A 26,693-nucleotide genomic window follows, 5' to 3' on the forward strand; every position below is an offset into this window, starting at 1 on the left:
CGAACGTCACTGTTGAACGATTAACGCGGTATGTGTTTAATCGAATTCGCGATTAGGTGCATGGATATTTCTATTGAAAATAGCTTCGTTCGATTGTTTCAAATTCAATTAACGTATATATACGTCATTACATAGTTGACTGCGATAATTCGTGGAATCACGTGAAATTAATTTTCGTCGTTCAAACTATTCAAAGTATCATATATTGAAAAAGTGTATGCTGGATTTTCTTGAAATATTAAAATGACAGAAAATAACGTGATATTTTATTTATGAGACAAATTAACATGAATAATTTAAAGAAGGCACGTTAGCTAGGACATTTTAATTAAAGAATATCGTATAGCACTGTGTCATCATCAAACGTAACGCCTGTTGGCAACTAGCAAAGGTTATTCAAAGTAATAGCACGAAAACCAATTCATAAATTGATTCATTGCAAAGTTGACGTCGACTGATAAAATAATACCGGCGCGTCTATGCACAAAATAATTAAAAATCGTTTATTCACCTCAGATCTCAAATGCCGAGCGTTCGATGGAAAGAGCTACTCGCAGTCGCCAATGTGCGTAAATATATCCGCTATTATACTTATTTCCTGACAATTGAGTGAAAGCGAAACTGTTTACTAACTATGAACAACTCGATTCGTAAAATAATTAAAAATTATCTACTCACAGAACGCAGATACTGCAACTAAAAAGTCTTAACATCGGCCTATACTCCACAATCGATATACAAAATACAATCGTTTGATTTCTCAATGTTTCTCGAACATCAGCTACGAAACAAAAACTGTCTGCACATGGTAGCAGCGGGCCTGCGCGTTTCCATAGTTCGTTGCACGAAGCGGGAGAAAATCGGTTCCTAGAATCTATCTCACAACGACGACGCCAAGACTACGCGAACGAAAGGAGGAATTTCGAAAGTGTGGCAGCCGACGAAGGACCTTGAGGATCCCTCGTCGAGGATCCCTTCGACCGTTACCAGGGACAGCTGTCTGCGAGCAATGCCGCGAACCAGCATAAAGTGCGGCTTGGCCGACGATTCACGACGCGGATGGTAACAAATGAACGAAAGAACCGACGACAGAGAGCAAGGAGGAAGGAGAGAGAAGGTGGAAAGCCGCGCAGGTGTCACGATCGAGACGAGTCTCCGGTGCACGTTGTAGCCTGGCTTGCACTTTGTGCGTTGCACATTTCCCCTTCTCTCTCTTCTATATTCTCTCTTTCTTTCTCTTTCTCTTTACCTCAGTGGTCTTTTTCACTGTATCGCGTTGTCTTGTTTTAGACGCCATTCCCTACCTTCTAGCGTTTCTTCCTACACCACATGAAGCCCCGTTCACACGGTACCTCGACCTCCAGGCTTCCTAGGCTGCATCCTCCCGAACCAATTGCCACCGGGTCAGGGATGAAAAGAACGTTCCCCGAGTTTAAATCCCCTAAGGATTCTACAGTTTGATTTTCCGAGTTTTCCTGGATATAAACGTCTGAAGTAAAAATGATATTTAATACTGTATTTGTGTTGTTGGATGGCAAGGACTATCAGCGTGAAGACAGAAAGATCTAATAATAGAATGCACGAATGGCAAACACAAAGCGAAGATAGTCGCTAGAGACTAGATTTTGTTGCAGAAGCGTCTAAAGTTTGATAACTGGAATTGATATATAAGTTATTCGGGAATTAAACTCATCAACTTTGTTTTATGGAACGCTCGTTAACTTTACTGCCAATGTACACGAGTAGTGTTTACCGTTTGGATAGAAATAGCTTTTGTTATAACTGGAGTACAGGTTTCTATGCATTTATGGGAAATTCGAAGATGCAGAAAAATGCATAGAGCGCAAACAATACACAGGAATATGTAAAGTAACCAAAGTACGTGAAACGAATCGCTCCTCAGGTCCTGCTCTTTCAATATCATTTTCATACAATTTGCCTAAATATTTACATTTCCTAGATAGAAGCTCATTCGTTTATCCCACCAGTCGTATAGAATATCTAGCAATTCTGACTATAGTCACTCACAGGCCACAGGATGTGATCTTAGAAAGGAAACTGGCAATCATTGGACGACGGGACACCGAACGAGCTCTCATACCGAAAAATATGCCAGAACACGTGTTGGCGAAGCCCCAGAACATCTTCGAACCGAATCCTTAGGATATTGTAGTTCAATGCGCCTCGAATGCGTCACGATATGTTGCGCGTGAAAAGTTTCTCGGACGCGAGTTGCCGGTCGTGAAACAGGTAGAAATTCACGATCTTCATTGAGCATCGAGTGAAAAACGTCCTGACGTTTTCCGCGAATAACGGGCTCGGCAGCTCGCGCGGAAGCTGTTTCTGTCGCGACGTGAATTCGAATGATCTGACTGTCCTCGTGCAAATCTGGAATGCGCAATAACGCTGGAGACGACGTTAGCTATCCGTGACGGAAACGAATTCCAGCCGAATCGCGCAGCGAATCATCGCGAACCGAAGCGCCGAATGGAAAAGCACCGAGACGATAATAAAATTTCATTAGGGATATCGCGCTGATAGGATCTAAGCATCGATATGCCAGTACGCGGTAATGATCTTAAAATTTTGTTTAACGTCATCTTGTCCTAATCGCGTTTTGCATCAAGCTAACAAGATCTGCGGAGCTGAGTAAAGACTTTTTGTTCGATATAATCTCATTGATGACGAAGCACTTGCTAGAGTGTCTCTTTATGACTATATGACAAATTCGGACTGATGACTTGTAGGATGGATTATTCAAAGACTAATAAATTGAGAAGGAATCGTGAAAAACAGAAGATTTACAAGGGTTTTGTCGTTTAAATTTTAATTTAATTTAATTTAATTTATATTAGAGAAGCGCGGCGAAAACAGACTGTGGCCTATGCCAATCGAAATAAGTTAGGACAATCGAATTACAAATTAGCTTGATGAAGGCAGTACCCGGTTTAAATAGAAATTTAGTAGAAAGTTGCGAGACTTTATCCCGCTAAGCAGATATCTATAGATAATACCATGGCGCGATAATTGAAATGGTCTGATGCAAGTTACGCGCAGATTCTGAGTTGAAACAGAGGGATACATAATCGCGTACGAGGCCATTACAAAGATCAAAATACAAAGCGCGCTTTGTGAAACGCGCTCCTAGATAGTATGGAATCACTAACACGTGGCCGGTTAATTAAACCGATCCAATTAGCAATAGTAGTAACTTGTTTATACTAAGGCAATTAGTCGTTGATATCACGTATCCAACTATATTTTATCACGAGACGAGACGAACGAGAACGAGAGACGAACAACACGACGGAATTGCAGACATGTAATTTCCACTTAATCCAACTAGAAGGGGGAAAAAGCAATCTTCGTTTCGTGTTAATTGATATCGAAACTGAGTAACGAACCTGTCGGTTGATGAAGTTCGTCGTTCAGTCCGCAGCAGTTAAGAAGAAACAACGTTCATCGGTTACATATCGAACGAAAACGTCCAACTACCGAGCTATCCTCCCCAAGTTTTAGTTGAAACGTAATTTACCCACTAAATTTCCGCGCAACCCTAAACCAAATCCGCAACGAAACTCGTCAAAGTCTCTAGCTATCAATGCACAATGGATAACTAACTAAATTTCCTAACATCCACGTATCGTGATAGAGAAAGGGACAGCCGATATTTCTTTCCCCTAACGTACAAGATACTACACGATCAACGAGATTATGCTTAACTACGGATGATGCACCCTACGAGATCGAGTTCGTCGTTAATGCACGTGGGGCGGACCCGAGGTGCTAATTAAGCCCAATCTGTGCCCATTCTGCCGATACTACTACGGTGAACGACGTGTCAGTTTAATGTTTGGCGCCATCCAGGCTGATGTACTATCACGGAATCTACGTTCCTGGTTCTACAAATTTACAATTGAGTCGAATCAGTTGAGTTAAATTATAAACGCAGCAAGGGGGATTTCAAGATCAAAGCTAAATAGAGGTCGGATCAACGTTAGATCAAGGTTAAATTGAAACTAAATAGAAGCAACAAAGGAGGCATAAACCTAGAGGAAACTATTTTTTTCTAACCACTACCTTCGATTTTCTTTGTATTACATAGTTTGCTGAGATGATCATTGAAAATAATCAAATTAAATTTTATTACTAAACCCAGCATACTTATACATTTATGGAAAATTTAAACGTATAGAAATGAACAAAATGCAGAGATATTTAAGATAAGACATATACATATAGACATTAGGTATAACATATCAAAATATGAATCTGTAACAATATACGCAATGTATTTATTACCATGCAACCTGTCTTTGTTAAATCGAAACCATTACGTATCAATATCGTGATCGTGTTACTTGATCAAAAGTTATCTTGATCAAAAGGCAGATAAATCAAAATGAAAATACGCGATTGAAGGTAATAAAGATATATAAAAATGAACATAAAAAATAGACGTATTATTTGTGATATCATGCTCGTTTCGGTCGAAAAACGCGAAGAGCATAAAAGTTTCAATCGGTCTGTGTCGTCAAAACGATAATCGATGTCTGAAAGATGGGAAATATACATACGTGGAAACATGTATCGCAGCATAATCTAAACCACAAAACGAACGCCTCGATGAATACAGCATTACTTTAATTATTCGTTGCATCAACAAAGCCTGCAACCTGAGGGCTCGACGATACACGAGGGCTTCTCGAGGTTCGATTTATCGATCTTCCATGGCCTCTTTTAACGTTCAAAAGTCAATTTCAATGTCGCGATGTGACGTTGCTGGGACGATGCGACAGAGCCTATCCACGAATTTTTTTTGTCGAACGAAATGGGTAGTAATTATGAAATGTCGAGACTTTAAAGGAGGAACCAGTGTGTAATTAAATTCGAGATAATTACATTTTTCAAATTTATGATCAGACAATGAATAATCAAGAAGAAAAGTTTCAGCTTTTCACAATTCTGTCGCAATAACGAGACCTATATTCTCATTTTTCATGCCTTTTTCCCTTCTCTCTTCTCCCTGATACGTTTCAAGAAAATATGCTTGGAAAACATACGGAAGCGCAATGTTAAAACATCTCAGATATTCCAGCGGTTTCCGTTGGTAACTGTATTAATTGAAACGCGTATTTTAATGATGCTGTTATTGTCGGTCGACACGAGCGAAGATAAAAGACGACAAACTGGAAAGAGGAGGTGCGTTATCGATTTACCTTCTCCCCTTTTTCTTTACGGTCACTCTTTGCATCGCAAGCCTTTGATCTACACCACGGATCTGCGCTAGCTTGACGTAATTAATGAGAATAATGGTGGAGTAGAGAGGTGCAAGTATAGTTCCGTGTCCAGTTCGAATAATGATTAGCAATTACAAAGTAGAGCTACTTCCGGTTAAGATACTATCGGAACGTCATATCGAAGAACAATCGTCTCAAAATTGTCGAGAAACTTCAAAGAGTACCAAAACGAATGCTTCCGACAGTTAAAAAAATTCCACTCGATCTAAACTGATCCGGACGACGAATCCAGACGAAACACGTCTACAGTAACGTGAATGTAACAGCGAACAGGAATAAAAACGCGAGCGACTCGACCTGGATATAGACTCAAGTGTGAAACACACTCCTCTATAAATGGCTAATGAAACAGTTAATTAAAAAAGACGGAACGTCTGACCACGATTTAACGGCTATCTTCTTCCTCCTACACCAAACGTAGCTTAATATCTAGCAACACGGAAAGTTGCCGCCGCTAAATGAAAACTCGGAAGCGAGCAGAAAATATATCGTTTCATCGAGACTATTAGCGCTTAAGCAGGAAAAAAGTCCTTCTGAAAACGAACTCGCTGCTTTTTTACGTGCAGATAATAAAAAAAATCGCTGCTATCTCCGCAACTTATCAACGAGTAACGAATCGACCCGCAAACAAATTTTCAGTCGTGACGTAAAATCACGGTGATCGCGTATAACTTGGTCGTCAGTTCATTCCATCAATATAATCCCGATCGTCCATTATCCTACTCTCTTTCGACCTTTCTTCTATTCTTTATTTTTATTATCATTATTATCGTTGTTGTTTTCACTGATTTTCCTTTTTTTATTCGTTTTCACCGTTGATATAACGGAAGCAACAGGTTCGACACTACGAACTGCGGCGTAAACTGCACCGACGACAGAAATACGCTTTTTCAAGGGGGAGGGGGCCGGTAGGTTCGCGTTGGTTCGCAACGCGCGCGCCACACGGAGCCGAGAATGTAGGCCAGAGTGCGGAGGTAATTTCGAAAATATTAAATCAGACCGGCCAGTTGCCAGGCAATCGGCGCGGGACGGTCAGACGATCGACCGCCGTAGACATAGGTTTAGACGTAGGATGTGTGAATGTAGGTCAGGGTACCAGCACGTGCAGCCGGCCCGCGAACAAGCAAAAGAATACACGTCGTAAATGGGAAGTTCGTTCACGAGAGCCACTTTCGGCCCACCTCCTGCCGCCTTCTCACCACCCTCAGCTGCCCTCGAGTGTTTTCCCTTCGACCTCGGAGAATTTCGCGGTGCCGTCCGCGTCGAAACCTTGATGAAATTCACGCTTCATTTCAAGGACCTCACCGACAGCGCTCTTGGATTGCAAAACTAATCCCACCCTTGCGGGAACAACAGGGATCGATAATACCTAGCGGCACAGGGATAAAACGTAATTCGACGTTTCGATCAACCAACAGCTTGTTTTGTTACTAGGGAGAGCTGTACGTGTGTTTAAGTCTATCCCAAAATCTCTTCTCTCCTAGCTATCCTGCTCGATAAAGACTGACGTGTATCCGGAAGGGTTCCCCAGGGGTCTGACTGTTGCGAATTCTCAACTAGGTGACGATCAATCAGGTTGCGACTGATCGGCTAATATCGCGAACTTGTGAACGCTATTAACGCTCAAGGTGCAGGTAGATTAAGGATACCGAATAATGTTATGTTTTGTTGATTTATTTGCACACTGTAGCATTCACAAGGAATATGACGCTCCGATGAAGACTCTTTGAAGGCTGGTTAAAGAAGCCGCGCCTGGTCCTTATATGCTAACTCTCCGTTCCGGGGTTGTTCTTTTCACCATGGTTTTTATGGGGGTGGGAAACTATTCCTTCCAATCTTGTAATTGTGTACCCTCATGGCCGCATCCCCTCTAGTGTTGCTGATTGATACCAAATGTGTACTTTAGAGTGGGATCATCGTGTACTGAGGCTGCTAATTACCCTCTCGATGAGATCCGCATCGTAAAGTTTACAATTTACGAGGTAGGAAATTCGGATTTTCCCAAAAAAGGCAGATGAGCTGTCCGTATCATACACTGGCGACATATTAACAACTTTATTTAAGTATTTTCAGAAATCGTAGGTGGTTAAGGTGTTTGGGTATTTTAAGAACATAATACTGCCGAAGAAATTAATTGCCATTGAAGACTTGATCGATAAATTGTTCAACAAAAATGGAGCATATTGTACGAAGTACTTTATTAGGGTCTTCTCAACGAAGAAAACTTTCAATACTAAACATCAAACTTACAAAGGCAATAGAAGAATATTTTAATAATAAAAATGAAGAACCTTTTCCAGATAGGCGGAAGATAATTATAAGCAGAAATGGATATTGTATCGATATTTAATTGAAATTGCAGTTACAAAACGGTCGATCTCTTTCTTTTTAAAAGATAATAGCAAAAGAATCTTTCGAATAACCCAATAATTTATGCTCGATGAAACGTAAAGGGCAAGAAAGGTGACGTTAAAATACGAGGTAACTGTGGCCACGCAGTTTAACAGAAATTGCAAATTGTAGATCCGCGTAAATCTATTCGTTTACGAGTAATTGAAAAGGGTCTGCGGGATTAAGAAATACGACTCTATGATTATTATACCGATTAACGACATATACTCCTGGTAACCTACAATATTATTTTTCTCATAAATTTCAGGAAGGAAGGTTTAGATGTCGTTAGAAAGAAAATTTGAAGCTACCACGATTATACTTAAATGTCAGACGCTGCTGCAATCCAGGCGCCACGTTCAATTATCAAATGAAATTACCAACCCAGCGTAAACCTTTTTAACGAGTAATCTTCTTTCGTCAACTCTTTCCTCGTACAATCTACGACCAAGGCTAATTCAAATATCTCGAACTTCATAATTGGCAATTTTCTCTGGAAAAAGTTATCACCGATTTCCTATCTCTGTTTTCATTTATATTTCGGATTTTACACTAACAACTGTAAATCGCAAGGACAACCATAAATCAGCAGATCTAATATCGCGGATACAGTGGCTGACGAAAATATTCCAATTGATCAACGAGGCTTCTTTTAGCCTCGGTTAAAAATCGAATCGTTTGGGTCATTGTCCTCGATTGCTTATTCGCAGACGGAAATCGGTTCAGATAAAATTAACAGCGAACCAATACGTCGTTTCCCGATCGAATATGCTAAGAAAGATTCTTAACGTCAACGTGATCGACATACAACTCCAAAATAACAGCGTAATTCACGATGGAACGGTTATCGATCGTTCGGTAATTTTTCTTCTTAAACTTCCCGTGATAATGTTGCTAGGTCACAGCCATTACTCTAAATAGAAATATATGCTAAAAACATAGCGTTCGATGGAATAATCGATGCGCCTACAGGATTTTCACCTTTCCTCGACTCTGGGCCAGTTAAATTTTCATAAACTTCACCGAAGAGCTAGAAACACGATTGTTCTCAGTATCTTCGACTCGCAATGTGGAATACATACATCTTTCAAAAGCCAGTATTGAATTCCACAGGGCTTAAGATCCTGTTAGGCGATCGTATTTGTTACTCGACCATCGTTGGATTGGCATGCCAGCGAAACGCCTTCGTGGTAATGTAACCTTCGAATGTACGTGAATCAAATTTCGAAGGGACCTGTATCTGCTTTTTCATCTTCGTCGTTGTAACCACGACGAATTGAAATTTCTCCCATCGATTCATCTTCCTAGCTTAGCAACTGTTAGATCGTCACTCGTAGGTACATATGAAACGTAGCTATTGAATTTGACTGATTAAATTTTGCCACGTCGTTGATTATCAGGCCGATTTAAGAATAAAAGTAAAAATACATACGAATAAAAGATGAAAGAAAAAGAAGAAATTTGCTATACGTAACATATTGAATGTTAAGAAGATTTACGATCAAAAATAAGAAGAAACATCAAAACCTCGTTGAAAGACATCGTGAAGAATTTCGAATGAGGAAAGTGATGTAAATGTTGCTGGAAATATAAATTCAGCAAAGTTTAAAGGCGTCGTCTATTTCAGCCAGACAACCTTTCGATGTATGAATTATTCTGAAAGAAACTGTGAACAAGGAAATGATAACGGCTGCGTTCTATAAATTTTGAATTCTAGAACTGATAATCCTTAGAAATCTCGAACAATGAAGCTGCAGACGTGTACTGAATCATGAGCAAGCTCCTTTGATTAAATACAATATTCTCTGAACAAGCTACATACAGTCAAAGTCTTATCTAAGAAAACGACGTTTCGTATTCGACATTCACCTCGATCTACCAACAATCAGATGTCGTTTACGCGATCTGAATTATTCCGGTTATGAATGTTGTAAGAATTCGATTTTTCAATTTGAAAATCCAAAAACGATACGTAGTCGATGTGAACGATCGCGTTGCACGGAAACAAAATCGTCATTCCCTTTCTAACAGGCGGTTCACTTCGTTAAGTTAAATTGTCCACGGGACGAATTTAAGCGGTGTTTTTTCTCAGATACTTTGAATTATGTTTACGATGGAACGGCAGTGACGCTAATTAAATGCAGATTGATAAGACGAATGGATATTCGAATAGCAGGATGAGATCCAATTAGAGAGAAGTCTCCAGGCCGTTCAATTACACGTGAATCTGCGAGAAGCAACTCTTATTCGACGATAGCTAACGTTTGACGTTATAATATCATCTGACGTATTAAATTAACAGCAATTATTAGCCACGAAACAATTGCTTCAAGCTACACGTTTCCACGTTAATTGAACCGAGGTTCATCACGTTCACCTTTTATCAACCATCGATAAATTTCCCTTTTTCTTTTTCGATGTCGAAACGATGAACTTTAAGCCGTCAAGGTTTAATGTTGCGTTAACGCAATATTTCATTCTTTAAATTTCGTAATTATAGAAATTTTCACTTAAGGGATGCGCCAGTTAGCAAGTTAACAGCGCGAGCAATTATAGAGAATTACAGGAGAATTTTTATTCGCGAAAACATACCAGAGAACGTACGGGAAAGCGGATTATACGGACACTTATGATACTTCACATTTTTCCTTGGTCGACAAAGCGTAGCGTGATGCTAGCACGAAAAATATCTTTCTCGTGTTGACATTTTGATCTCGAATGCACGGTGCGCGCAGGGCCGACCCTCTTTCTCGAGATAAAATTTCAGTGGAAGAACCAGCTCTTGCAACAGACGTTAGGTTCGTGAAGTGGCTCTCGATGTTACGTTTTAGGGAATAAAAATGTTGTACGTTTTCATCGTTTTAACTTGTCGCGTGTAACAAAGAAAAATACGAGGGAAGGAGAAACGAAGGCAAGATAAAGGTAAAAATAAATAATACAGACAGTCGGATTTTATTTCGTCGAAATACTTAGGTAACCGAAGTAATAAAATTAGGAGAAACGAGGCAGAAGGAAATTGTATAAAGTTTCCTGTACGCGCCCTTAATAAATTTCCATGAAAATTAGTTTCTAAGTGGCGAAGGAAACTTGGCCGTGTTCAACTGACCCTGTTAGAGGCGAAGGCAATGAGGTACAATGAGAAAGAAGGTGCTAAAAAGAAACCCGGTTTTATTCGGTCCAACATTATTAGTTCCCGGAAGAAAAACAATAGGAAAGAAAAAATGAATTTTAGAATCTTAACGAGGTACGGATAGATGATCGAGTTCGTTCCACTCGAAAGTGAGAGAAGAAAAAAAAACGGTTCGACGTTGATGAATTTAACGACCGAACGATACAGCGAAAGTAAGAGCAGAGAAAACGGAGGATTTTCAGGATGGAGAATTAACAAAAGAGAAAGTATAAGGTAGATATTAATTCCATAGACTTCTAACTGCTGCTATAATCTAATCGGAAGGAAGTGATCAACGTGTCCTCGTTTTCTAGATACGTACACTTTTTTTCACTTCCTGTATTTCTATCTTGTCTATCGAAACTAAAACTCGAATAAAACCAAACGAATCACAGTCTAGAGTTCACGTATTATCGATCCCCGAACAAGACTCGTAGAATGGCAATTGTTCTGCGAGAAGATTCCAACATTTCCAACAGAATTTAGCTGCCGAGACATTTGCTCGAGTAATAAGGCGAGATACAGAGAGTACCGGGAAATGAGACACAGCGTGAAAAGCGTCGAAGCGAAAACGCCGCCAGTTGAAAGGAAAATAAAATTCAACGTCGTTGTTCGTAAACAGCGAGATAGCCGAGAAACGACAGAAATCCGTCGAACTCGTGAAAATTAGAGCACCGACAACGAGATCGTAAACACAATAGCATGCTTGACCTTACGCTAGAACCGTACGCTGCGTCTTTCTAACAAAGTTCTTGACCTCGATGGACCTTCAAGAATCGATACAAGTAGAATTTGCATTGAATTTGAAAAAGAAGAAGATAAGACGATCTATAGTTAAATCCTAGCGACTTGCAAATGACTGATACGATATTGTAATGTGTACGTATTTTGCGTTAGCCAAGGACATATGCAATTTCTCTGTCCATCGAATTCGAACCACTTAAAACTTTCAATGGTTTCCACTTTTATGATAATATTGAGAAGCATAAGCGGATTTTACTAACAAAGTTTATCTTTCCATTCTTTCTCCTCGTTTCGCCTCTCATATCCATCCACGATATTTCGTATGCGCTACTTTCATATCCTCGTTATTTTACTAAATGTTCTGAATTTTAGTCTTGAAATCGGCTAACGAGATGATCAAGGATAAACAGATTCGAGACGCTTTCAATAACATTCGAGTACTAATTATAGAAATACGGAGATATGATGTACGTGGTGATCATTTCTACTAGTATTATATAATATCTAATATCTAATAATAATTTGGATAACCAAGGACAATTTGCAATTCATGTAAAATAATATAGCGTGTTATAGTCGGAGGAGCAATATTTCTGTGATTTTAATTCGATAATCGGGAACTGTATAAGCTCCGATGGCCATGGAAACGATCGAATATCGTTTATTTAGTTTAATTCGATTGGATATACGGTGGATTGAAGAATTTAATAATAGCAAAGGGGGGATCGCGCTATCGTCGAGTCATCGACGGCTTCTTCGCATTTCACCAAGGATTCTACTTCCATGACATTAATCGAAGGTCATGAGATGCGCACAACATGCCTGAATCAACGAAAGGTAAAGTTTACATCGCGTACACCGGTCTGTATATCCTCGTCTCACATTAAGCATCAGCTGGATAGTGTAAACTACTCGTAACGACCTGTGTACAGGACGTTCCAGTGACTCTGTCACCAACCAGCTGTGCTCGCCTCTATTCATAATACAAGCGTCCATTTCTTCTTCTCTTTTTTTTTCCAATTCCATTGTTCGACGACGCGTGCCTCGACATATGTATGTATTATGATTCGTTTGTATACAGATTTTAAAGCTTTCTTGATCCGTGTAAACCGTATTCGAAGCTATACGCGGATCAATCGCTGCAACAGCGTTGGGGTTACAAAGATCGATGGAACATGAACGAGAAAAATTTGAAGAAATGTTCGCAGACTCGTCGAATGAAACGAAGTTCCAACGAAAAAATTTATATTAATTTAGTAGGCTCTAATTAATAGACTCTTCGCAAATACGATACTACGTAGATATTTCTAAATACATACTTGTGATTCTAAAGTCATATTCATAAAATCTTCCATTCTAGCTAAGGATTGAAACTCTCGTCCCATTTAACCTTTTCGTGGGCGCAGCATTTTTTTGTGAAAAAGCAAAAATTTCAACGCAATGCATATCAAGTAGAATATATTTTTATTTCACTAAGATAAACCGTTCTATGACTTGCACCATCCGCGTTGAGAATATTTTATGAAACTAATTTGTAATATAAATTAAACTTTACTTAGATAAAATTCGATAGATAACAATAAATTTACGTTTTTAATCTAATCTTTCTCTCTTATGGCTACCTATATATGTATATGGGCACACTCTAGAAATAGGAATATATTTCCACGTTAATTAACAGGAGGCATAATTCCCACCACCTATGAAAGGGCTAAAATTCACCCTGTCGTATTTGTTTTGCATATCGTCTGTATTCTACTATACCAAAATTGCACGAACATTTCCTTCACGCAATTATCCCTGCAGAAGTTTATCGCTCGAACCCGGAACTATGAATAGCCCTTTACACCGTGATAAAGTTCGAAACACAAGCGCTACCAGTGTCACGACATCATAATCAGCGTAAGGGAACACGAGTGGAACACCCTGTATGCAGTTAGCAACTTCGACAGCCAGAATTCTGTGCGTGCGCGTTCACGTTTAGAAGCCGAGGCCGACTTTGGCTAAAGAGGCCATCGACGAAGACCTCGGTATTATGTACTCTCCGAGACGTGTGCGTGCGCGTGCAAAAAGCTATTCGCTCGTTGACAAAGCGAGTACAACGGGGCCCCAACGAAAGAGTGAACGAACCAGTCGAGCAACGATACGCTTTGTTCGCTTGGCTTTTCCCTCGAAATCTCTGCCTCTTCGAGCGAAAGTACTTGCTACGAACGCGTGAGTTTAATTCTTCTATCGAAACCCATGGTGTTTATTTCACGAGAGAATGAAATTTAATAATGCCAGAATTGAATCGTTGATTCGATGGTGTATGCAAATGAAGATCACTGGCGACGAATTTGATGAATCATATTTTAAAAGTTAGTTAGGTCGATATGATATCTCATCTTGCGAAAACTGTCGTTTTATTTAAATTCGGGATAAAATACGTACATTTTTGCCACTCTCTTCACTATTAATTGTGCAGAATTGGTTATATATTTATACATATTCAAAAGACGTATCTTTGGATCTGAAGTAATCCAATAGTGAGATAGTTTCTTTCAATAAAAGCCAAAAAATCAAGATGAAGAAATTCTCGTGCAGTTTCGAAACGATAAAATGTTCTCTTAGAAACGGATCTTTTTCTATCCCATCTAGTTTAAGCCTGTTTTATCAAGCACGAATGACGAAATAGTCATTGTAGCGACAAATTAAATGCAAGGTGTATCCGGAACGGTACAAGAAAGGAAGAATAAAAGACAAAGAACGCGAAGATGCCTCTGTTATTGCGACCCAATAATAGCGACGGTTGGTTTGTAGTTTCGCGACGCGGAATACGAAAATATTTCAAATCGCGTGGTATTTTTAGATCGTGGCTAGCTTCTGCATATACGCACAGGTGCATCGAGCGAGTGCAACAAAAATCAGGAGGAAATTGCTTCTCATGAGTCAGAGGGGCGTTAAAAATATCGCTGCTCTTTTTCCTTTCTTTTTGCTCCTTTTTCTTCTCCCCTCTTTTTTAAAAGGTCGTTTCGCAACATATAAAAGAAGGAATAAGCGAGGAATTGTGTTGAACTTTTAATTCGAAACACTCGTTCCGAATGGTAAAAGTACCTGTGAGAATCGACTAAACAAGCTCCGCATCGAATAAGAAGGAAAAGGTTCGATAAAGCATTTAAGTAACGGCTACACTTTATTAACAAGCTTTACAATGTGCCTGCTTCAAAATATTTAGAGAAGTACTTCCCATGTAACTGATAAAAATAATTAACACAGGAACATTGTAAAGATATTTAATATTTGAAACAGTTCCTTTCCTTCTCTTTCTTTTGTTTTTTCTACTTCGTCCGTTCCTTTCTTCCTTTCCTTCAATATTCTCTCCTATTCTTCCTTTCTTATTCTGTATTCTCATTTCCCATTCATCGTTCTTCTTTTCTTCTCCCTCTCTCCCTCTCTCTCTCTTATTCCTATTGCAAAATATAAGAATTCCTCCCATTCGCAAAAATATGCACGATATTATGCTCGGTATTGCATATATCGAATATCCACCGAAAACTTACAAGAATTATAAATATATTTAATATATGTTTAAAATATATCTAAATATATTAAAAAAAAATATCAGTCGTTTAAAGTCGTCGCGAATGTTGCCGATCCACTATATGTGACCAATGAAGATAGCTTTACCACAAGTCTATTAAAAATTATTTATAGTAAAATCTCGCGTATATCTGTTAATTCAACCTTAATCTCTTAAACGAGGCGCCATCCCTAAACGTTTTTGCAATATCCCTTTTGCTTCCTTACTAAGCTCCAAGAACCACCGGCCGTAGAAAACCGATATCACCGTGCCAAGGATCTTAGAGTGGCGCCAAGATAACGATCGTTTCATCGTATCATCTTATGAATTATTCTACAAAAATTCCATGACCTACGTTCATCAATATCCGATACTTTATATGCATACATATATTATCAGAGAATCACGAGAAAGAGGTCACGATGATCCGATGCAACAAATGAAAGAACAGCGTAACAAGCGCATAGGAGCAACGAACATTTTTTTCTCCCTCAATTTCTTCCTTTTCTTTCTTTGTTTTTCTTTCTTTTCGCTTTTTTTTCTCGTTTGAAACGCGATAGTCCCGTTAATCAGAGCTAAACGCACGAACGACCTAGTTTTTTTCCTCTGCGATCAAACGTTTTACCACGATGCTTGGGTAGAAATTTAAACAATAGAGGGAATATCAAAGCCGTCTGACGGACACAGATAACCGACCTCGAACGCGGCTCTACCCGATACACGTAAGAGGATAAACCGATCTTAATTTTTCGTAACAATAAATCCGCCAGGCTTAATTGTTTTCCTATCTGTACGTTCCACATAGTGCGATTATTTGTTTTTTTTTTTTTTTTTTGCAAAACATCGCAATAGATAGATCGACAGATAGAAAGAAAGCATATTGTTACTAGAATCGACGACTCTTTCCTTCGTTCTTTGAGCGTTCTGTTTCTCCGTAACGCACACCTTCTCCGCGAAACGCATTCCCATCACGTTCCGCCACTTGGCTTCCCGAGATGATTACGGATGTAATCGTTTCTATAACGTTATGTATTTGCAACGACCTCTGCACAATAAATCCACCGACGACGCGCATTCTCCCCCGATTATGTCATAAAGTAGAAGACTCGGTGTGCCAAGTAGTCTGCGGTAATAGCGAGAATTCTTGGAATGTATTTAAACATAACCAACTGACGAGAACAAACGATTAGCTTAAACAAGATTTTATGCCTTCCGGTTGCTGTTTGTATAATTTCTTTATTCCATAAATCGCGAAATAAGAGTGAAATTAACAAGCGCCGACTTCCGCTTGTTTCTTCGCTCTTTTATGATTCATCGAAAACCTGGTCTTTCCAAAAAAAACCAAACATTCGAGAGAATTACCGAAAATACCGAAAATCACATCCTTGCGGATTAATTAGAAAAAAATAAATGCAAATTTTACGTGACAATCGTGAAACGGACCTACGTTATACGTACAATGATACATGTAAAACCACGTTCAGAGATATTAATAAAGCTAAGAGACGTTAATTAAAATTTTTATAAGTCCAATCCGCTTTCTTTTTCATAACGCCTTGTATGATATATCTGACGGTAGAGTGGGGATGCGTTAAACAGAGAAACGTTGGTGCTCGAAGAATAACATTTTCGTATAGAAGCAACTTGCCTCGGTGAAACTGTGGAATCTCTGCCAGTACGCACGGCCAGACGTAAATCATTGTCAGCAGCATAACTCGATAAAGGGGCACAAGTTAACATCGGCGGAACCAAACGACGACGAGCAAAAGGGAAAGAACTGATCGCCGCGCGGTTCCACCGCATAGCTTCTGACGCCACGCGATGTTTGCTGACGCCTTTCGTTTCACACGTGCACGATAATACGCAACCAGGATTCGAAGAAAATATGGAAGGCCGCGATAGTCGCGAAGGAAAACAGGAATATTGCGCGCAATGGATGGTTCGATGCCTGGTCAATATCGACCGCGATCTCCTCGAGTTTTCCGCCAGAAAGCATTTTCTATCGCGAACCTATGCTCTCTGCTAGTCATTCGATCGATTTGCGTACGTATTATCGTAAATTTTACATAACATTCCTCTCTTTCTTATAGCGGTTTCTTTAGCTTTATAGTATAAATAGCGACTCACGAGTGAAAAAGAACAGATTTCTTAGACTGTTTATAGTTGTTGTTTAGCAAGATGAAAACCGGTGAAACAAATAACTAAAAAATATACTGGAGATCTGATTGTGTTTTAATATATCTGCATTTCTGCACATTGTAAGATATCGTTATCTTCTTTTCTTTCTTCTGCAAAAATCAAATGTGGACATTTCACAGTCAGTTTAATTGTATTCGTTATACGAATTATTATTAACAAATTAAGAGCTAACATTGCTATAACGCAACATTTCATTTGCAATTTTCTTTCATCCAGATTGCATAATGGAATTCTATTTTTTTAACATCGTGGCTGTGAAAAGGAATTTCACAATTACATATCATTATTTCTTCCATTTAGATTTTATAATTTTATGAAATTTAAAAAGAACGAAATATACGTAACATTCTGATAAACAATCGTTTGGTACTTAAAGCTTCAAGCCAAGCCTTTCTTATCGATTTGAATTTGCTATCAATTCCAATATTTATACGCGATAAATAATTGATCGATTCGTTATATAAATGTATAAAAAAATAAAAGCTTCAAATAAATAAAACACTGGTATTTTCATTATCTCGTCGTTTAGCGAATGATGAAGTGCTTTCAAGGAAAGGGTGGCTGAGAGGGCGTCGAACGGAATATAAATAAGGTAGGTAATATCATCGCGATCCTCGAATTGCTTTGATGCTTCTAAAGAGGCAGTTAATTAACAGAAGATGATTCGTCGCGTCGAGAACAGCGTCTTCGAGCCTCGCCACCAATTACCAACCTGAATCTCTTGAACAATACAACCGGGGAAGTGCGTAATCGTGGCAAACCACGAGACATATCAGGCCAGACGGAGTAAATACGAACGCGTTTGGAGAGCACGAGAACGTTAATCCACTAATCGAGCTGACCAAATACAGTGTAACCGATCGTTGTTTGTGAAATCGTCCGCCTCGAAATGCTTCATAAACAAGCGTTTCTCTTCTTTCTGAATTTTTCCTCGAACATATACACACATCTAGCATGAAAAAGAGAAGCAAATACATGGCAAAACGCAATAGCATCGCGTGTCGTTGAACCTTGAAGTAGCAACGAATAGCCTGATGAATCAACGATAACTTTGATTCGTTGTTTAACCCTGCTACTACTCAATTCTCTTATTTTTACATTACGAGCATTTACATTCACTCTTGTTTCAATAAACAAAAGTTCTTTCAATGTTTCAAGAACAATGTTACCATAAAATTGAGGCGATATATTATGCTATCGACAAACACTCTGTCGTATTTTTCTCAAAGCCAAAGAATAGATGGGTACGTTTAATAATACAAAAACACGATTGGCTCGTGTATAATCCAAAGTATATGCTACAGGGTTAACAATACGATACTTGCCAGTCCCGTTTCAACCGTCCTATCGGTTACGTAACGATCAGCCAAGCATCGACTATCATCCGGTACTTTATCGCCTGTTTCGCGCTTCCTATATCCCCTAGCCAAAGAACGTCTTGGCTGATCACGAGGCAATTAACGAGCTGCAACAGCGAACAGGTAGACGATTCGAGCCACGGACACGCGTGTGACACTGTTAACATCTCGCGTGGGTCAAGTCCGAGTAGTAGCCGAAGAAGTGGCTGTCTAAAAATATATCGCGTTTCCGTTGCCGAGTTGGCGAAGAACACAGCCAACCCACACGGGCGTAAAGAGAAGGGAGAAACAGAAAAGAGAGGAGAGACAGCCAGGCAGGCAGCGACAAGGCAGCGTTAAAAGGACGTTACACGGTGTGCGGCTAGTCTAGCCGGATCCGGGGCCGAGTTCATTTCACTTTGCAGTCATCAGGTTCTCCTGAGTCACTCGAGCCAGCGAGTCGGCCAACCAGACAGGTTGCTACCTGCCCTCCAACGTTTCGTACGGCAGTGTGCGTGCTATTCGAGTTTGTGAACGTGTGCGTTTCCTTTGGCACACGGCTGCAAGAATTCATCGATGCCACCGGCCGATCAGGACCGGTCGTTCGACCGAACGGACACTAGAAAATTGCAACCGTGACGACACGACGCGAAACGAAACGACACGAACCAACGAGACACGACGCGACACGACACGAAGCGACGAGGCGACGAAGCAGCGCTCCTTGTTCGCCGACGCCATAAGGGAAATTAAGAGTCAGCTGTGTGGCCGGTGTGAATCAGCTGACCGAGATGACTCGGGAATGTTACCGTGTTCGGAAAGTGGATCGCCGGAGGATCGGTTCGTCTCGATATCCCCCTCTTTCCCCGACGTACTTCCTTGTCACTCGAAACTGCCTAAAGACGCGGTCTATACCGTAGAGAAGCTTCAAGGAGAACCGACCGAGTTTCCTTTGGCTTCTGTTTACCGGTTTCGAGATAAACACTCGCTCTACTCCGCACAGAAGTTTCGGAGAGTTACGTAATTATAACGTCATGCGCCGTAATTGCTAGAGCGTCGGGTAAATCGAAGAGAGTTCGTGTAACAGCTTTGTCAAATGAAAAGAAAATATGAAATGAAAAATATGTATATACAGCGTGTCCTATAACATATATAGGATCTATTTAGACAATTGATTATACATCTGAAAAATAGAATGTATATTTACATGTCGCATTTGTACATTAACGTGTATAGTAATATGTATATTAATAAAATTAAGAAATTAAGAAAAAGAGAAGCCGATCAGTTTGGCTTCTCAGAGTATATCGTATTATTATCAAAAGAAAGATACGTATTCTAATCTCAAGACCGAATCAAGCTCTTTGTGCTTCTAACACGAAAAGTAAAGGTGGCAGGGTGTGGATTTACGCAAATGTCGCACCCTCGAGAGCGATCGATCAATTTTTCGAGAACATGACCGTGGGAACAACAGGCACGATCGACCCCCTCAGGTATAACCGGAAGGTCGGTTTTACGTACACCGCTCTGTAGTCTACAGTTTGGAATTTCGTACTTCCTGTCCCCGAACGAGCACCAAGGTTCCGGCCAAATAAAGGACAACCAGCTTGTTCAACGAACGCGAGAAGCCTATTTGAAACGCTTCGTACGAACTCTCGTTCGACCGGTTTCACATTGACGTTTCGTGAACCAAGGAAAATGGAGTATCGTAACGAGCAATTAATGCGATACGCGTTCACTAGGAAAATTAAAAATAAGAATCGAGGCTAAATGATTTGTTCGCAGGAACGTGTGTATATACGAATATATGGGTCAAGTCATAACTAAAAATTATGGAAGATACAGAAAACTTTCATTAGTCAAAATTAAATGGTTTCGAATAGCGCAGCACGTAGTGTATTACGTCTAAGATATATGATACACAATATGATAGATATAAGATATAATGGAAGAGATATTTCAAAGGTTTTAAGGTCACTTCTACGATACACTTTTAAATAGGTCTGGATGTTCTAACTTTAGATATTTTAATTTTAGTTTAACTTAATTCTGTAAGGTATAATAAACGAAGAGAGACGAAGGTAAATCATGTTTTCCATTCTTTGTACAAGAACAGTTGTGAAATTCAATACACCTACGTTGTCGAATAATTCCACCGTCGTCATAACTTTAAAAATATTACTCGTCATAATATTCAGATATTGTACGTCTCAGCGGTTATATCTTTGGCTTCTACAAAACTTCATCAACTACGTTGTTAGATCTAACACTTAGCTACGTACTTTATACATTAAGATAATTCTTTTTTTTTTTTTTTTTCAAAAAGAGTGACATTCTTGTAATCTTCGTATAATCAGACTCGATGTTTCTCCTATCTCTTGTACGATAAATTTTACAAAATTAATATCAAAGTATCTTTTAACCTGATTCGTCCTCCAACATAGATACCTTTCTTTCATCTTAATAAAACAACAAGTTACTTTATTTGAATCTACCAACGCTACCGCATCTATGCAACTTCGACGAATTATTCCTCTGCTCGATCCTTGCTGGATTAATCCAAATACAAGGGATATCCTGTATAACGGTTCGTCGATTAGAGTGCATTCTATATAATAGTTGTGATAAAATTGGCAAACAAAGTTTCCAAGAAGAAGTTAAGAAACGATAGCAGCTCGTTCGACTTTGCTAAGATTTCGAAAGCTTCCCGAGATATACACCGCGATCGCTTCAACGGCTTTACACCGCAATGACGTCAGCGCATCAGCTGATCGAGTTTTCCAACAGCGGTATATTATTACGACGAAAAGAAAGAAACAAGTTTCGTCGGGTCGTGCGCTTCTGTAAGTTCAGAGGTAGAGAGTGATTACCACGGCTGTACGACTGTTACGACACGTATAACACGAACACACATGCGGAGCCCGCAAATAACTGCCGTTATAGCTGGCTCTCGTTTCTCCGACACGCCGAAAGCGGAAATCAATTCAACGGTCGTGTTAAAGAGAACCACATGGCGCCTGAAAAAAGTAGTAGGACTTCCTATTCTAAACGGACCGAATCTTCAAGAAACTGTAAACGTTCTCCGATAACAGCAGAAACCAAAAGTATTCGTTTTATGAGTATCTATCAACGTCGCTCATATTTTCGTAATGTTACGTGAGAACGATAGAATTCGTATGGATAACGAGTGAATGAGAAGAATGTTTATGTTAGAATATTAACAACGAGTGAAAAGATATTTGGAGAAGACACGTGGGAAGAATGTATTTTGTGCTTGCGAAAGCACGCTTAAGCTCTTTAGATATGAATTTTTCTTTCATCAAGGAAGACGTTAATATAACAGGTTGTGCGCGTATCTGGTAGAAAGTTTGAATAAAATTTCGTACAATTTGAATGAATTTGAATAATACGGGTGGAGAATTCTCAACTTTTTCATAACATCGAAATAGACATGAAAATATTTCTGTACCGCTAAGAAAAACCGTGTCTCGTACGTAGGAATTTAAGACTATACGTTTAATTAGGTTACCGTCATATGATCTCTAGCATCGGTTACTCAGAATTGAGACGACCGCACACGTTAACATCGACAATACTCGAACTATCGGATGATGAAATTGTTATAGTACCTATACATTGTACAAATTATCCACGTACCATTGGTTGAGAACTACCAATACAGATCATAGGTCAAGCAAAATAGTAATAAAGCAATGCAATATATGAAAAAAGCTAGACATTCTTAGAACGATGTATAAACCTACTTATAATAGAAGAACGATCCTATGTCCCAATATATAATATGTATATCTCATCGAAAGTAACATCAAAAAAGTTATATAATCATCGAGCGATCTTTCTAAAAGTAAAGCACCTTGGGATGTAGCTATAGTTCCGTTAGTTTCGAAAGGATTAAAGATTGCAGAGAAAACTAGCAGAGAGTTGCAAAGTTGTTAGAATCAGCGCGAAGCAGCATAACCGATTATACACTTATTTATTCATTTAAGTGTGTACTTCGCCAAGAATCGCTTTTCATATTAACCAGCATCGAAAACGTCACAGGCTAAGATCACTAGCGAATACACCAAGGCCGAGCGTTAACAGAAATTTCTTTCCTGTCGCGCATCGCCTCTTGAATCAATAAACGCCATTCTCGACGAGTTATTCCACGCGAACAGTCCACTGAGCGATGTGGAAGCCAATGCGGCAGAATATACATCGCGGAAGATAGCTCGAGGCAGTGTGCACGTTCTCGCGAACGACCGCAAGCCAGTTTCCCTGGTCGTAGCATAGGCAACACGCTCCTGGATCACTTTGGAAAGCAATTTACCGCGGCGTACACGACCGATACGCCTCTTGGCCGAACTCTGCACGGGCCACGCGATACGAGAAACGTCAGCGAAGGCACAATGACCACATCGTAGACCAATCATGATCCCTCGCTAAATGCATTTACGGCTTGTCCATACCGACGAGCTACGGCACTGACTACTAAAGCAAGATGATAAACTGATAATCGCTGTATAAGGGACAGAGAGAACACGCCAACTACGCCACGTGGCATATGGTTTTTCAAGACGGTCGTTCTTGCGTGTAATAACAACTAGACTGCGGACTTTTTGTCCATTTATTATTTCGAGTATATATAAAAATATATAAAATATCCAAAGTATGCTTAAAGTATACAGAATTAGTTAAAATGTCTTATCTATTATCTAGCGTTTTTCCGTTTTCCCAAACACGTTGAAATATTTCAAGTTAGTCGTATACTTTGTATCTTTCGTGTAAATTTACATAATAAAAGCTGTTATCAAATAATAGTTAAATATTTTTTATTGAACAGAGAAAGCGATAAAACTTGGGTTTTCTTCAGTTTTGAATCGATAGATAGGACATTTTAACCAGAAGGGACATCGTAGTATTCGTTATAATATTTAGTACATGAAACAGAACTGTCTTAGATCCGAATCTTTTAATCGTATTTGTAAAAATTTACGTTTGTATAAATGTCCGCATAATATAGTGATAAAAGAAACGAAAACAGAAAGTTTGCTGGAGATTTTATAATCATTGGAAAATCAGTTACGTAAATTGCTGATAGGATGATCGTACCCTAACGATATAAGTGTTTGTCGTATAACTGATAAAACGTAGTCGAGTTTCGCACTTCCTTTTTGATACACGTTCTACGCTTGAAGATTAAAAACCGTTGCCTCATTGAGTAGATTATAAATCTCTTTCTTTCACGAATAAATCAATCATTGAGCAATCATTGAGAAATTAGAAGGATACAATCGGCGTGGAGGATCATTTCAGTGAGATTATGACGACAGACGATAAAAAGAGGCAAAGGTGTAGTTAATTATTCTGCAAATTCGAAACATCGGATTGGAGAATGACTATCGTTGGGAAATAAAAAAAAACAAATGATCGGTAAAAGTAATCGGTATTCGATAAGATCGAATACTGTACCGATGTTGGCCAATCTATCGTTCCAGCTAGTTACGTTTTCGTTGATGGATTTTCAAATAAACTCGTATAACGAATGGATATAAGATATGAGAACGAACGTTTCGCGTAAAGTGGTAGACTCGTTCTTTTAAATTGCGTTAAATCTTGTGCGAAGTAGCACGATATAGCTTTTCATAAATACACGTAGTGCTAGCCAATTAATCTTTATCGAGCATTGCATCGCGATAAAGCAATCTGGTTCTTCGAAGAACGATATGATCGAACATCATTCGATGCGTCGAGTATCCGACAGGTAACAGTGGAATTAACAAATTTTTGGTTTCGCCAAAAGAATTTTAACGACGACGTGATAATCACAACGGCAAACTTTTTATGGTCACGCGACTGCATCGTGCTTATTAGCTAACTTTGTTCCTGCTCGAATGAAACGGGCAACGAACTAATCTCCGAAGAATACCCGATGGTTCGATGCATCAATGGAAGGCGGAACATGCAACGCTGAATTCAAAGTACGAATCTACGATTAGTATCAATGGGCTAGAGGAAAAGCTGATGGCGTGCTCCTCGGCACGACCATTGCATTAAGATAATGGACGATATCGTTCGTCAACCGTTTGTGATTTAAGTACAACGGAGCGAGATTAATTTCGCAGAAAATGTATTAACACATCCGAGAACTGTATAAGAATTCTAGCGCAAAACAAATGACAAGTTGCTGCGATTAAGGCAAAGACGAGGACTTCTGATAATTTCCATTTAGTTTGTATTTATTCCTCTTCTCATTTCCACGTTCCAACGGTAACAATATATTTGTCTTTCACTTGTAAACAAAGTCTAAAGTTAAGAAGAGAAAATTAAAACAGAGATAGAGAAGAACAGCTACACCGAAAAATAGAGCTACTGCCGGTATAAATCGAACGATCGCTATGTGACGGCGCGATTGTTAGACACGTTCGATAATATCGACGGGAAAGGAACGCTTCACACTTCGATGACTTAATCGGACGATGAATGTCCGCGAATAATACCGACGGTATTAATGTACCTTTATCGCTACCTATGAAATCAGTCAAATGTAAAGCAACGCCGACTCCAGACGGTTAACCCGATCGATGCAATTGACGATTTTACGATACTGCAAAATATCTTCTGGTATAATGGCATTATTCAGAACGCTGGAACGAAAAGCCTTTTCAATCGGCCAAGTACATAGATCCTAAGACGAATCGACTAGGGAATCAAGTGGAGACTCGACTTTGCGAACTCGGTATTCGCGTCTGCGAGGACGATGATACTTTCCTCGGGACGTTATTAAGGTCACCGTTTGAATCCGTACAAGACTATAAATTATGGAAGTTCTAAATCACGGATTATTTATATCGGCCACTTGGCCCGTGCACAAATCGATACGAAGTTTCACCAGCGGAAGGGAAACGAATCGGAATGTCAGACCCTGGCAAAAAAAAGCGTCGACGACAAACACACAGGGAACGCGTAGTTACGATGCGTTCGGTAAAGTGCAACCGTCGAACGAGAACGCAACCACGCGACAAACGCTTTAATATTAAGAATGAGTCATACGCCTTCGACAAGCATCGTTTTAAATGCAACCGAACCGAATCGAGCCGAGCCGAACCGAACCGAACGTGCTTATATACTAGCGCTAACTTATCAAAAGATAATGTCGCTAAATCGTTACTATAGCGTGTTTACGAGTTTGATTGATAACAATCAGGATCGCTTTTTTAATGCTTAAATTAATATCGCTAACCAATACGTTCGACGTCATTCTATTATCATATTACCATGCGTGTATAATAGATACTGTAATTGTGGTCGATCATTCATGAATCAACTTTAATTTCTTCGTAAATTACTTACTGGGTTATAAGGCAAAAGCGTGTACGTTAATACCGCTTTTGTAAACAGCGGAAAAATACGCAGTGTGATTGAAACGGTGAATGAAGGTCTATTTAAAACCAGCTGCGCTTGCACTTTTTTCAGTCCGTTCAACTAATTTCATGATATAATTTATTCGAAACTCATATCTCATTTCTCATATTATCAGCTGATCGGTCAGAAAAAAAGAAAAAAGAAGCTACTGATTCCCAAGAGGAGGATCGAATAACGCCAACGAGACGCACAAATGATTTTTTCAAAAGGGAGAACTACTGAAAACCGGAATCTTCGGACAGTAATAACCGCAACAAGAGACCGAGCAAGCAATCGAGTACAAGGCGAGGGACTTGAGGGAACCATCCAGGCAGAAGAACTAAATGGGGAATTCACACGCGGCTGATCTTTCAGGGATGAATCACAGGAAGAGCCTAAAATTTTTCAGCCCCGATAACACTCGCACATTGTGTTCTCGATACAAGATACATATACTTGTGGGACACGTTTCGAAATTACAGCGTTACTCGGGGAAAGGCGCGCTAACAAGAAGCTCATCGTGCGTCCATAGAAAAATAATATCTTCGAATAGGCGACTATTCGCTAATTCGTAACGCCGACGAAGGAAC

General features: G+C 39.5%; 1 protein-coding gene across 15 annotated transcripts in view; it reads right to left on the reverse strand.

Annotated features, from left to right (window-relative positions):
* The window catches only part of LOC117206675 (casein kinase I), a 58,596-nt gene that overhangs the window by 25,434 nt on the left and 6,469 nt on the right, over positions 1-26,693 (reverse strand). The window contains exon 1 of one of the 15 annotated variants that reach the window (XM_033446204.1): positions 1,305-1,408. The exons of the other annotated variants lie outside the window; for them this stretch is intronic. The gene's annotated coding sequence lies outside the window, so the exon portion shown is untranslated. Of the gene's footprint in view, positions 1-1,304; positions 1,409-26,693 lie in introns of those variants that run through there. 15 annotated transcript variants of the gene reach the window in all.

This window comes from Bombus bifarius, unplaced genomic scaffold, assembly GCF_011952205.1.
Source record: "Bombus bifarius isolate JDL3187 unplaced genomic scaffold, Bbif_JDL3187 scf7180000008008, whole genome shotgun sequence".
NCBI lineage: Eukaryota > Metazoa > Arthropoda > Insecta > Hymenoptera > Apidae > Bombus > Bombus bifarius.